Source organism: Anomalospiza imberbis, chromosome 23, assembly GCF_031753505.1.
Source record: "Anomalospiza imberbis isolate Cuckoo-Finch-1a 21T00152 chromosome 23, ASM3175350v1, whole genome shotgun sequence".
Lineage (NCBI taxonomy): Eukaryota > Metazoa > Chordata > Aves > Passeriformes > Viduidae > Anomalospiza > Anomalospiza imberbis.
The window spans coordinates 4,113,066-4,125,539 of NC_089703.1; the positions used below are offsets into that span (position 1 = coordinate 4,113,066).

Genomic DNA, 12,474 nt, shown 5'->3' on the forward strand with positions numbered 1-12,474 from the left:
TGGGAGGCAGTGAGCATTTTTTCCACATACACACAAATATTTATTGCTTGTGGCCAGAAACCCAAGCCCCATCCTCCCAAACTACACCTCCTCCTATCCCCCAGGTCCCAGCAGCCTGGACCCAAGGGCTTGGGGAGGCTGCTCCTCCTCTCTTCCTCCTCTGCATCACCCTGAAAATAAACACTCGAGTGTCAGCACAGCCATGGTATCTGTTTGACAGCACTGGAGATAGTGCATTAATTCAGTGGAGGTATGATGTATCTCATTTCAATGTTTATTCTATAAAGCCCCAGTCGCTGCACGTGTCAGCTTAAACCCTTCTCACAACACCAGAGATCCCCCAGGCACCTTCGGGCTGTGTCCACCAACAGCCAGAGAGCTGAGCTCCTGCCTGTGCCTCTGCCCTCACAAGCACGGTGTTTCACAAAACACGCTCAGAGGGCCTGGAGGCTTCTGATGCCAGGGAAATCCTGCTTCTCTGGCCCCCAGTGCCACGCGGGCACAGGCAGGGCAGAGCTGAGCTCTGCAGCCTCGCTGCTGCTCTGCAGGGCTGGAACCGGGTTTGTTGGTTGATTTCTGCAATGGAAAAGGAGCACAGTGAGAGGGCACTGGCAGAGCAGTTAACGAGATTTATAGAAAATAGAGCCCAATCAAACAAAATCTCTTAAGGATCTCTGGAGCGGTTTTCGATTTTGATAAGAGTGTATTGAGCCGCTTTAAGGCTCACAGAAAGCAGCTGGCTTTTAAAGATAACTTCATGAGATGAGATGCAATTTTAACCTGATCTACACTGCTGCTGCATTTCACCCACTGTAAGAAAGAAGAGAGGAAAGCTCTGCCCTGCTCATCCATCCCTCAGCATTCAGACATAGCCCAGAGCAGCCAACTGATCGTGTGGGAAGACACAGCAGGCGAGGCCTGCCGGGGATTCCCAGGGCATGTGACAGATGTGACTCCAGCCCAAATCTCTGGGGGTTTGCCACTCAGACTGAATTTGGGGATTTCCTTTTTCCCTTTGCAGATGAGAGGGACAAAGTCACAAGGCTGAGCGCAGGCTCTATTTTGGTTTCTTGCCTGTGGCCTGAGGGAAGGAGAGGGAAGGACAGGAAGAGTAATTGCAAAGCAGAAAGCCTTTTGTCTCAAGTATTGATGAGATCTGGAATGTTTTCCTCCCTCTCACCCTGCTAGGTATCGCCAAGGCTCCCACAAATTACCACAACAGCCTAAGAGCTACATTTGCCCAAATTGTTCCTGCTACAGCCAGGAAGAAGATCCTAAATTCTATTTTCCTATTTATTTTTAATGCAAACAATCATCCCCTGCAGCCGATGGATCTGAGAACCTGCTCGTTGCTTTGGTGACCCTGGGCTCCTGACAGCGCTCAGGAGTAATCCAGGCCACTGGATAAAGCAGAGTTTCCCTCAGTAAGACAAAGAGACAGAGGAATGGAGGAAATGGGATTTCCAGGGATGATTTTCCAGAGAGGTCATTTTGGATTTGACACTCAACTCAGCTGTGCATACTGACCTCTGGCTCTAAGTCCTGCTCTGAGTGGGTTTTGTTTCTTTTGGATTAAATCCCTCACCTGGGTTATAGGAATCTAAACCGACTTATTTTCTTGTTAACAGGAACCAGGATGCAAAGAGGAAATAAACAGAAGGCAAGTTAAGTTTAGGATATTTTGGTCAACTGATGCTTCATCTATCTCTCCATTAGTGCTCAAATTTAGGTGCCTCTGGCCTGAAGGACGGAGATTTCCCCTTAATCACATTACTGCAATATTAAAAACGCTTTTCAGTTTAACCAGTTCCCTCTAAATTGTCACATCGAGATGTGGTAAATGTCAGACATATCAGTTAATGAAAACTACATTTTACTGCCTCAGGAGCTGGGGGTGCCAAAAGGGAATTGCAAATACTGCAAATCCAAGAGTCTCTTTTTCAAGATAACAGAGCAAAATCAGCCAGAACCATTCCTTGAGAAGGTCCATGGCTCTGAGAGTTATTTTTTATTATATCATCTGCATTTATTCCAGTTCCAATCCAAGGAGGGTATTTAAAGGACAAATATGGGTGTTTAATAAAGCTGCCATAAAGCAGAGGTACCACACACCAGACCCTCCCTGTACCTCACCAGTGCACAAGCAGAAGATGCTCCCAGTGCTTGGGTGACAAGCCCCCTCCATCCCTGCCACCCACCACACTGAGAAATGGCTCCTGCAGACAGCCTGGCTGATGCCATTTTTCACCTGCATGATATTTTCTCTGGCTATGAAGTTATCATGGAGCCAAGGGACAACAGGAGGGGACTGTCTTACATCTTCTGCATCTATGCATGATAATAATGAGAAATTAACTTCCGCTTTCCCAAAGGAGCAACCTACTGATGCAGAAACTGGCTGGGAAAAGCTGGAGTCCTGGAGGAAGACATGAAAAGAGACAGCCTTTCAAGAAAATATTGCACCAAATCCTTGTCCTCATTTCCTTAGGAATGCAAAGAAGACAAGTCCTTGAACCTGTCTTCATCCAGGCCAGTGTGGGAATGGGGAGAAGTGCCAAGAGCAAGTGTGACAAGGTGCCTCCCACTCAGCTAGTGCCCTGCCATGCAGCAGAGCAGGCAGAGCTCTGGGGCTAGCAAACACTGCAGGTGATCAGCTCCAAGTAACCATCTATTTCCTTCTTCTCTGCACTGTCCTCACACTGCAGCAGTGATGGACAGGGACTGTCAGTCAGGACTGACATCACGCTCTCAGAAACACCTCATCTCTTATTTCTTGCTTCTGCCCAAGAAAAATATCTGATGACTGAAGTTATTTCTCCCCTGAGGAATGCTGCTCTTGAAGTCTTCATTTACCTTGACATTTCCCCCCACTCTACCTGTGGCTTATCAGAAGATTAAAGCCCAAATGGAAAACTGAAAGAGGAATCTCAAGCAGCTGCAGCCCTTGACATCTCACCTGACCTTGGCCATGCAGATACCTGGACACTCACTGCTGGTTTAGGAGGTCACCCAGACTCATTAAGGATGGAGGAACCCAAGGCCAAGGCAGATCCATAACCCCTGTCTCAAGGGCATCACCCACTAGCCCAGGGATGCACCTGGAGGATGCTGTAATAGGTAGATCTCTTCCATACTGGCAGAAAGCTTTAATATTATATTTACAGGGGCAAATGTTTCCAAGACTGTGGGGACGTTGTCCATCACAGCTGTAACACTGGCAGATCATACAAAAATTTGTTTGACAAGCACTTTTCCCCCCCTCCTAAATAAATGCTTGGCTTTGACCCTCAGGCAATAATTCACACTTGCCCTGAAAGAAAAGAAACCCCAGCATGTGCCCAGCCTGCACCAGTGGGACCAAAAACCAAAGAAAAGCCCCTCAAAAACTTGTAGACATTCAGACTTCACCATAACTGCTGGAAAGCCATGGCATCTCACGGGGAGAGGCTGCTGCCATTACAACCTCCACTCTCCTCACTGCAAGTTGGGATTATTGGCACAGCAGCTGAAGGAATCACAGATTATATGTTTGAAATTTGTCTGATCTTTGAACTCTACAGGGATGAAATAAAGACTTCAGATAAGTCTTCTTATCCATCTAGTAGGAGGTATAAATCACAAGGAAATGTAAATAGGCTGCAAGTTTTTTTTTATCTAGAATTAAATGTCATTTCCATTTAAGATGTAAGTGAACTTCCTTCATATCTACAATATTTAAGAAGTTAAAGTTGAGAGTCACAGATTTAGCAATTTTATCCAGAGCTGCGGTTAACGCAATGGCTAATCCCATCAAGGGGGCATTAATTGGTGTCTAGATGCTCCTTCTCATAGCAGCAGCAGGCCATAAAACTTAATCCTTACCTCCTCTTTCCAGCATGTAGCCTCTGTGTTCATCAATAAAAGTAATGTGATTCATTAGGTATGGGAGTAATTACCTGCGGCTCCAACAAACAGGACTGAACAAGCCATGCCAGTGCCAAGTTGGCTTTTGTGCCGTCGCACAGAACTGCCAGGGGCTGCCAAGGAAAGCCCTTCTGCAAGATCAGGATAAATGCTGATGGCTGTAACACAAGCTGCAGACCACTACACAGCTGCTGGGCGTCTCCTTGGTGTGGGCTGGGATACCCACCAACAAGTCCTATCCCAAAAGCAGCTCCTTGGGGCTATTTAAGGAGTGATCAGGATGTTGGTGCCACAAAACCACATCGTGAAGATAATTCTGTTTGGTACAGAAGTGAATCCCTAGAACATCTGGGGCTCTGCTGACGGATGCAGGACCCGATCATCCTCCCAGCAGTGATGTCCTGCAGCACAATGCAGGCAGGTGCCACGCACAGCAGCTTCAGCTGGGAGTGGCAGGGAGGCAGAGCCTTGCCCGTGCCCCCTGGGTGTCCCTGTCAGGCTGCAGAGGCCGAGAGCAGCAGGGCAGCTCCAGGCACCTCGCAGGTATAACAGCAATGCTGACCAGCACCAGTCCTTCTGTGCTGAGAGCTGTACTCACTAATGTGTCAGAAATTAATGTCTTTGCTCTGTGTCCTCGCTCTTGACACAACTACAAAATAGGTAACAGTGCTACCAGCACTAATAAGAGTGAGCCAACTAACAACAGGATCTGACTTCTCAGTAGCTACTTACTCTGCTGCCATTTAAGTGTATTGCAGCCAGCGCCTAAGTGTGAACTACACAGAAGACTCACACAGCACCTCTGCCTATCATGGCTACTCAGTCTGATGAATTCCACCATTATAATTTTCCTTTTAGAGCCAATAAAAAAAAAAAAAAACAAAAAACAGCTTAAAAACAAAGTAGATATGTTATTTACCCAACCAGGTGGGTGAGCTCTGCTCTCCCAGTGATGTAGCAGGGCAGAACTCAGTTCAGCACCTTGTCTGGACCTTCCTATGCAGGAAGATACTTCTAGAAACAGCACTGTCCCAAAGCTGCATATTTAGTTCAAGCAGTTAGCAACAGTTTTCCCCACATTTTACTCAGCAACATGATAACTCAAATGTTGATCACTCCCAACTCTAACAGACTTGAAAAGGAAATTAGAAACAATCTTTATGAACTCCTCAGCACACTGAGCAATTGAAGCCTCCTCGTAACGACGTAGGACCAAAGACAGAATATTAAAATTGTCATTAAGTGGAATGCACATGAAATGTTAAAAAGTCTTTCTGCAAATTATTTCTTGATATAATGTCATGCTGTAGAACTAAATCTTAGTACAAGGTATGAAAAAAGCCAGTTAAATCAACTTTGTTCATTTAAATATAATTTTAAAAGAACTGGCATTCATCTCTTTATTGCTCAAGGATTTTTATCAATTTCTTTAGCCCTCATTTATTTCTCTTCCCTACACCCATGGGGCTACCATTTGATTTATTGGGAATTAATTCTTATAATTCATGAATGCTTTAAACTATTTTCAGATTAATCACCACCATCTCCACTGGTGCACCGAGGAGAGCCCCGTTCCCTCTCTGTGGGCTCCAGCCCCCAGCTGCCAGCAGCCATTCTGCCTTATCAATTGCTCTCTCCATGGACACAGATTGTTACGGTGAGGACCAAGGGCTCCAATTAACTTTTAAAAGACTTATTTGGAGATGGCCTCCTCCTGGGGGGTGCTACTTCACTTCTAAATCTGGTCACTTCCCAGTGCAGCAGCAACACATGTGTGTGCAAACACTGCTGCATTCTTATGTGGAAGGAAGAAAATGGAAGAAAAATTCTATTTATTTAACTAACTTACTTCCTGTTCAATTTCCCCACTTGTATCAACACCAGTTCCAGGTGAACAAGGTTTCCACAACTGTGTTGAAGTGGGGCTGTACCTTGGTTTTGTCCAAAACACCACATATCAGGGAAATTTGCCATGATGCACACGAACCATGTCCTTGGGCTCGGGCAGGTGTCACCTCCCCAGCACTGAGGCTGGTAGGAGCCACATGGGCTTTTTTGGTAATTGGGAAAAATCTCACTGGGGATGAAAAGAGTGCAGAGGTCTGAGGAAGAAAAAGGGTTCTCCCTCTGCTAGCAGCATGCCGCTTGACTCATGACTTGAGACACTATAAAAATAATTGAAAATTGAATAATAATAAATTCATGATAAATTTTAATTGAGAACCACTCCAAATCATAAATGCAGTTGAACAGCTGATGAACTTCTAGCACTGCAAGCAGCGAAACAGCAAAGACTGGAGGAACTGGTGATGCTGGTATGGGAGGGAGCAACTCCCCAGCTGTGGTCCAGCAACACCTCTGTCCCCCATCAGCACAGCCAGGCCTGGCAGAAGATGGGCAGAGCACTACGGAAAGGGCTGGAGAGGGAACACAGTGCTGCTCAACAGCCACCACCAGCTCACTCTGTCCAGGCAAAAGTATCATCTGCAATATTGTAATTCAATTAAAAGTGTTGATTGGCCTTGGACTCCATCGATTGCTGGGACTCCACTGATTCCTGATTAATAGTAACTATGTACATAAATCTGGATTAACCTGGAAACCAGAAACGCTCAAACTGTCCCAGAAGCCGGGCTGACTGGGATGCCTGTCCTAAGCCCGCAGCCAGGACTATCAGCTCGTTGTAGGGCTGAAGCTTAGGACTGAGCCAGCTGTTGAACTCAGTTTTTAGATGGGGCAACACAAGCAACTCCAGCCCTGTACAGGCAAAGTGAGTGCTCCCAGAGAAGGAGGGCAGAGCTCACTGTGCATCCTCCAAATGGGTTCACAAGTGGTGGCACTGACCAAGCCTGAGCTCTCTTCAACAGGCACCAAGGCAATGCTGGAATGCCCTGCAGCAGCCTGTTCTCAGCCCTTCCTCTCTTTCAAATGAACCTCACAAATATAATCTGTTTATTTATATCAATTTAGTCCCATCAATTAATGATGACAAGGCAATTAACTAGAATGCCAGACAGTAAAAAATAACCACATAATGCCTTCTTTAGAGGAAATCTATTATGTAATTCCAATCGGTCTTCATTAACACAAAGTATTCCAGTAAAAGGTAGTAATCTAGTTATAGTCTGTGAAATATGAAGATCCGCAAAGTAATTTTTCAGAATTAAGGGTATTTTTTAGTCAATAAGAAGAAAACCTGTTTGCATTTTTTCTGCAAAAAAACTTTTTTGCAAAAAACTACACAACTCTGTAACATAAGGTGCTGGTGCTGAGCAGGCTGTGCAGTATCACCAAAGAGGCACTAAATTCCATTCATCACCTCCCTTCCCCACAGCCTGGATCAAGCTGAGAGCATGGCTTGCACCCGTTTTTTCCATCCCCCACCCAACACTCGCTGCACAGGTGCTGGCAGCAGAGAAAGGAGTCTCAAACCACCAACTGTAGTGGTTTTCAAACACCCTGACAAGCAGGTATTGTGCTAATTAGTGTTCAAATCAGAGTTCACAGCTCTGTTTAGATGAAGATGCAACACCCCACTCATCCTAGCCATGAGCTCTCCTTCACACACTGGCTCCACAACTGCCATGAGTGACAGGAGAATGGCACAGCACAACCTGACCTGGCTCATTCCTTCCTGATGGACTGAGCAAGTAACTTGTGCACAGAACAAAGACAACATACTTGCTTCAGTATTTCATGTGAGGCACTTCAGAATTACCAGTGTTTTAATGGTACTAACTTAATTTATCAATTGTATGTATTAAAAATTCAATTTTTAGGGAAAATTAGATGAAAAACGTGAGTCCACAAAACAATCAGCTTCACATGGAAATTCACATTTTCTAATTTTAAGCCTTACTCCCCTTAAAACTTATTAATAAACTAGTAGTTGATAAGAGAGAATTAACCCCAAATATAGAAAATTCTGCAAACAAAGAACACAGACAAATATAAAAGTAGTCAACCACTTCTCCAAACATTCCCAAGCTGTTAAGTACTCTCAACTTAAAATTTCTAATGAAGCAGCTTAAAAATACCAAATTCCTACAGGAATGTGTTTACAATACAAACTCAATTATTGTCTTATTCTGATGTTTATCTTTTTTTACACCCTCTCAGCTCATCCTACTTTGGAATTTAATTACATTCCACTATTTTTAGTTCAGATGAAATTACACATTTTCAGATTAATTTAGCCTAAACCAAGTCTTGTTAACAGCCAATCCTTTTTCTATCATGCCCTAATTTGTGACCCTACAAGTCAGCATGAATTGCTCTTTTAAACCTTGTGTCACCCCACCATAAAGCCATGCTCACTGCCCCCAAACCCAGGACAGCACCCAGCATCACTGGGTCAAAGTTTGCCCAATTTCCTTTGATCAAAACCCTCCTTTTCCTCTTACCTCTGTTATTTTCCGAGTTCGGTTGACAGAGAACAGTCAAGGGGTGACTGTTCCCTACACACTGGTGCAGGGAAGGTGCAACCTTTTCTGATCAGTTAAAATCCAAGGACGATGCTCTCACAAGGACATTTCAGCTCAGCTGTCACAGGAGGAGCACAGGATGGGAACACGGGCCTGAAGCAAACCCGGCACTTGGCTTCCCCCAAACCAAATCCCCGGACATGAAGCATTCCCTGATGGACACCTGATGCTTCCCACGGAACACCCTGCCAGCACCGTGCCGGGAATCCCGGCCTCTCCCCAGGCTGCCTGAATCCAAGCACGGCCTCCACAGCTTTCCTCTCACCTCCCTCCCACCAGTTATGATCTTATGCAACTGTCAAATCCTTGGCATGTTTGAAACCTACTTGTTCAGGCGCCAAGTGGAGACTCATCTAATCCCTGCAACGAGTCACATGCTGCAATTGTGCTAATGCCATGCAAGACTTTCCAGAACTTCACCAAATTTTTAATATCGGCAAGAAACTAGGATTAAATGTTAGCTCCCCTATGAACTACATCATCTGAAGGAAAAAAAACCAAACCCTAATCATTTGATCCTCTTCATATATTACTAGAGTGCCCTCATGTCTTTCCTAAGGGCAGAATCCCCTCTCTAACTAAAGCCCACTCTGGCACATCAAAACTACAACAGTGGGATAGTGTCCACACATCACCTGCTTTGGTTGATTTCCCACCTGCACATGCACCTGGCTGTGACCAAATACTATCTCACCCAGTATCAGGGATAAAGGCAGGTGGGCAGACTAAAGGAAGCCGTAATAAATATAACAGTCACTCCAGATCTGGGATCTGTGCAGGATTAGAAGTTACTTTTTTATAAATTTCAGGAGTTGAGGAGATGAGACCAAGGACTGAAGAGGAAAAGAAACCAGACAAGAGCAGCAGTTAGAAAAGCCTGGGAGTAAAACCAGCAGGAGAAAAGAAGGCAGAGCAAGCACACAAAGCTGCAATTATAAAATCTTCCAAATCTTTCATATCCTAAATTTTAAGCAGAGTACAAAATACTGCCCTGCTTTTGGCTAGCACTGTTCTCAAAGGCCACAGTTTATCAAAAAAAAAAGTTTCCTGCACAATTTAGCACTGCTTGGGTCTTCTAAAGCTGTCTGGGATTACAAATGCCATTGAGCAGGAAGACAGGTCCCCACACCACATCACCACCAGTGCTACCATCCCTGGCCTGAGGCATCTGCCTGAATACTGCCAAGTGGAATTAAGAAGGTGAACAGTGGAAGAGCCATGTTCCACCTTGGCATTGGGAGTTGGGACTGGGCACGACTCGGTGAACCCTACATCACCCTACACATGGAGTATTTTCTTGGCAACTGGTCCAACAGTGTCACCAGTTCTTAGTTGTTGACAAATCCCGTTACACAGCAAAGATTTGTACCAGAGCTTTAATTTAGTTACTGTAAATAAACCAAGCAACTTGGCTGAATGGCTTCATGAGTTAGAGGCCCAGCTGGGGGCCAGGACCTGTAATCCTCCTGCAGCGCTGCTCCACGTGACATCCCAGGTAACACACTGCTACAGCAGCCACTGCTTCCAAAGATCCAGACAAAGCCTGCAGAACAACTTGGGGTTACTGCCACAGAGACACAGCCCCAACCCTGCACCAGCCCACTTTGGCTCCTGATTGTACTGTGCTTCCAGGAGCAGCCCCGCTGGTGCTCTGCAGCACTGGTGCTTCCAAAGCCCTTGCAATTGTGTGCAGGTCATGATTCCAGCCCATGCTGCGCTGCCATGCTGCTGTGAATGAGCTTTTTGAGGCTGCAGAGAGAACTGATGGCACCCCAGAGAAACAGGTCAAACAGAGACTCTTGGACATGCTGCTAAAAGAGGTTTTGTCTCTCTTAAGGAAATGCGGAAAGGTTCCCGCAATTATCGCTTTGCTTCCTTTGCTTGTAACTGTGTAAATCAACCCTTAATACCCTGTTTACTCACTGCAGCAGCATTAGAGCAGGGGGAAACACAGGAGCCCTTTAGCCAGAGAGAATTAAATAAAATAGTGGGAACATCCCACAAATACCAAAGTCAATTAATTCATTTGTTACAGGGCAAGAGTCCTGCATAATTTGTCCTCTGAGTAGTTTATTTTACCTAATTGCTTATCCAGCAAGAAGATCTCCCCTGCATGACCCATTTGCTGTGCAAGAGGCTCGACTGATGAGAAATAAATGGTCACCTTCCAGAGGGCATGGAGTAACAGCAGGGATGCTCCATATGCTGCTTTGGTCCTCAGACCCACATCCAAGGAGAGGAATGCACCCATAACCTGACACCTCATGAGCAGGGTTAGTGTTGGTGTCCAGGTCCTCCTAAGGAAACAAGGAGACCACAGCTCCCCTTTCCAGGACAAGCAGGAGAAGGGAAGTCTGCAGATAAGGCACACCCCGCTAAGGCTTTACTTCCACCCAGCTGCATTGCTGCAACTCACAGCAATGCATTCACTCCTCACTTGCCTTTTACAACAGCACTTAAGGCAACACAACGATTCCAGTTGTGAGGGTGTAGCTCTTAGTCAGCCACATCACCCTCTCAGCTTCTCTACTAGAGTCAGACAGAGCAGAGGCAGAAGCAAATGGCTTAATGCCTCACTTGTACATCCCCTGTCTGTAAATGTTGCTGGGGAACAGGTGGAGCAGAGCTGTCAGACCCGCAGCCACCTTCAGCTGGCCAAAAGATAGAACCAGGACAGATGTTATTGGTCTCGTCAAAATTTGGTAAATTGAACAGTGAAATGGAACAGCCTTATTTATCTTAATTTAGTTCATCCTTGACATTTACAAAATAAATACAGGAATAATCCTATGGGCACAATTCACTCTTACTGATGACAGCAAGAATCACGTGCTCTGACAAAGGACAGGGAGTGACATAGCTACTGTCTGCTGGAAGCAGAGGAGAGGGTGCCAGAGGATCCCCAAGGGATCCACCAGTACCTCTCAGCTCAAAACCTCCCTGCAGCCCCAAGTACATCCTCGCTGGACAGAGACAGGCAATGCTGAAAGGAGAAAGGACTGCAAGATGATGCTTGGAGATTGGCTGGGCAGCAGGTTTCAAGTCACCACCAAAGAGGCAACAGGATTTCTGTCAGGAAAGCTTCCAGTTTTCACATTCCACCGGGAGGCTTCTGATGGGCTTTTACTGATGCTTCATCTCCCTCAGAATCAATAGCAAACAATAATCCCACGGCTAGGCATAAATCATGTTGCACAACTCGGCAAATCATCACGTGGGATGCCTCCGGACAAGGCCACTTCTTTATTTCGAGAAACAGCACCATTAATGGTTTCTGCCTGCCAAGCAACAAGATTCCCACTTCACAGCACTGGAAATCTCCATTCTGCACTGAGCCCAGCCACCGTCTCCACTTACTGTGGAGCAAATGTGGGCAAAGCTCATCTCAGCTCATGGGTAGGTGGTGGATGTTGGTGCTGGGGACGAGCCAGGGAGGCAGAGGTGCTGCAGAGGGACAGATGCCCACCCACCCTGACACCAGTCCTGAGACGTGCCCACCTGCCTGGGGCCACAAAGCCACTCCTCACACCAGTCCCAACACACACCCACCTGCCCAGGGCTGCAAAGTGGCTCCTAAAACCCCTTTTACCACTTGTCATCCTGGTGATGCCACTTCAGGTGCAGCAGCCCCAGGCGGCAGAACTGCACTGTCTATTTACAGGAAAAAAAGCTGCTGCAGCACGAGTCAGAAACTCAACGCTCCCACAAACAGCAGCTCTGGAAAACCCCGGCAGCACCTTCCCTCATGTCACTTTACATCCCGTCAGTAACTTACAGGAAACAAAACAGCCCATCAGAGTCATCCAAGGGTGTGAGACTTTAGGTACATCTGTAATTAAAACACAGACACCAAAGCTGCGAAGCAGCGCCATAAAGCAGATCATTTTACAGCTGGCTGGGCTCCCTCTGATGTACTTGAGAACCATTTTTAAGTGACATAAAGTTTAACATACCGGTACATCTGCCTACCCACCAGATTCTACATGGAATTTAAAATTTAATTATATTAAAGTATTGTTACAGTGCGCATAGCAAGAACGCCAACCAAGTGTAACTAGAGGAGAATCTTTGCCAGATTGTTGTGAAT

The 12,474-nt window shown here is 45.9% G+C and overlaps 1 protein-coding gene across 9 annotated transcripts in view; it reads right to left on the reverse strand.

Annotated features, from left to right (window-relative positions):
* The window catches only part of CAMTA1 (calmodulin binding transcription activator 1), a 242,457-nt gene that overhangs the window by 161,059 nt on the left and 68,924 nt on the right, over positions 1 to 12,474 (reverse strand). The window lies entirely within an intron of this gene.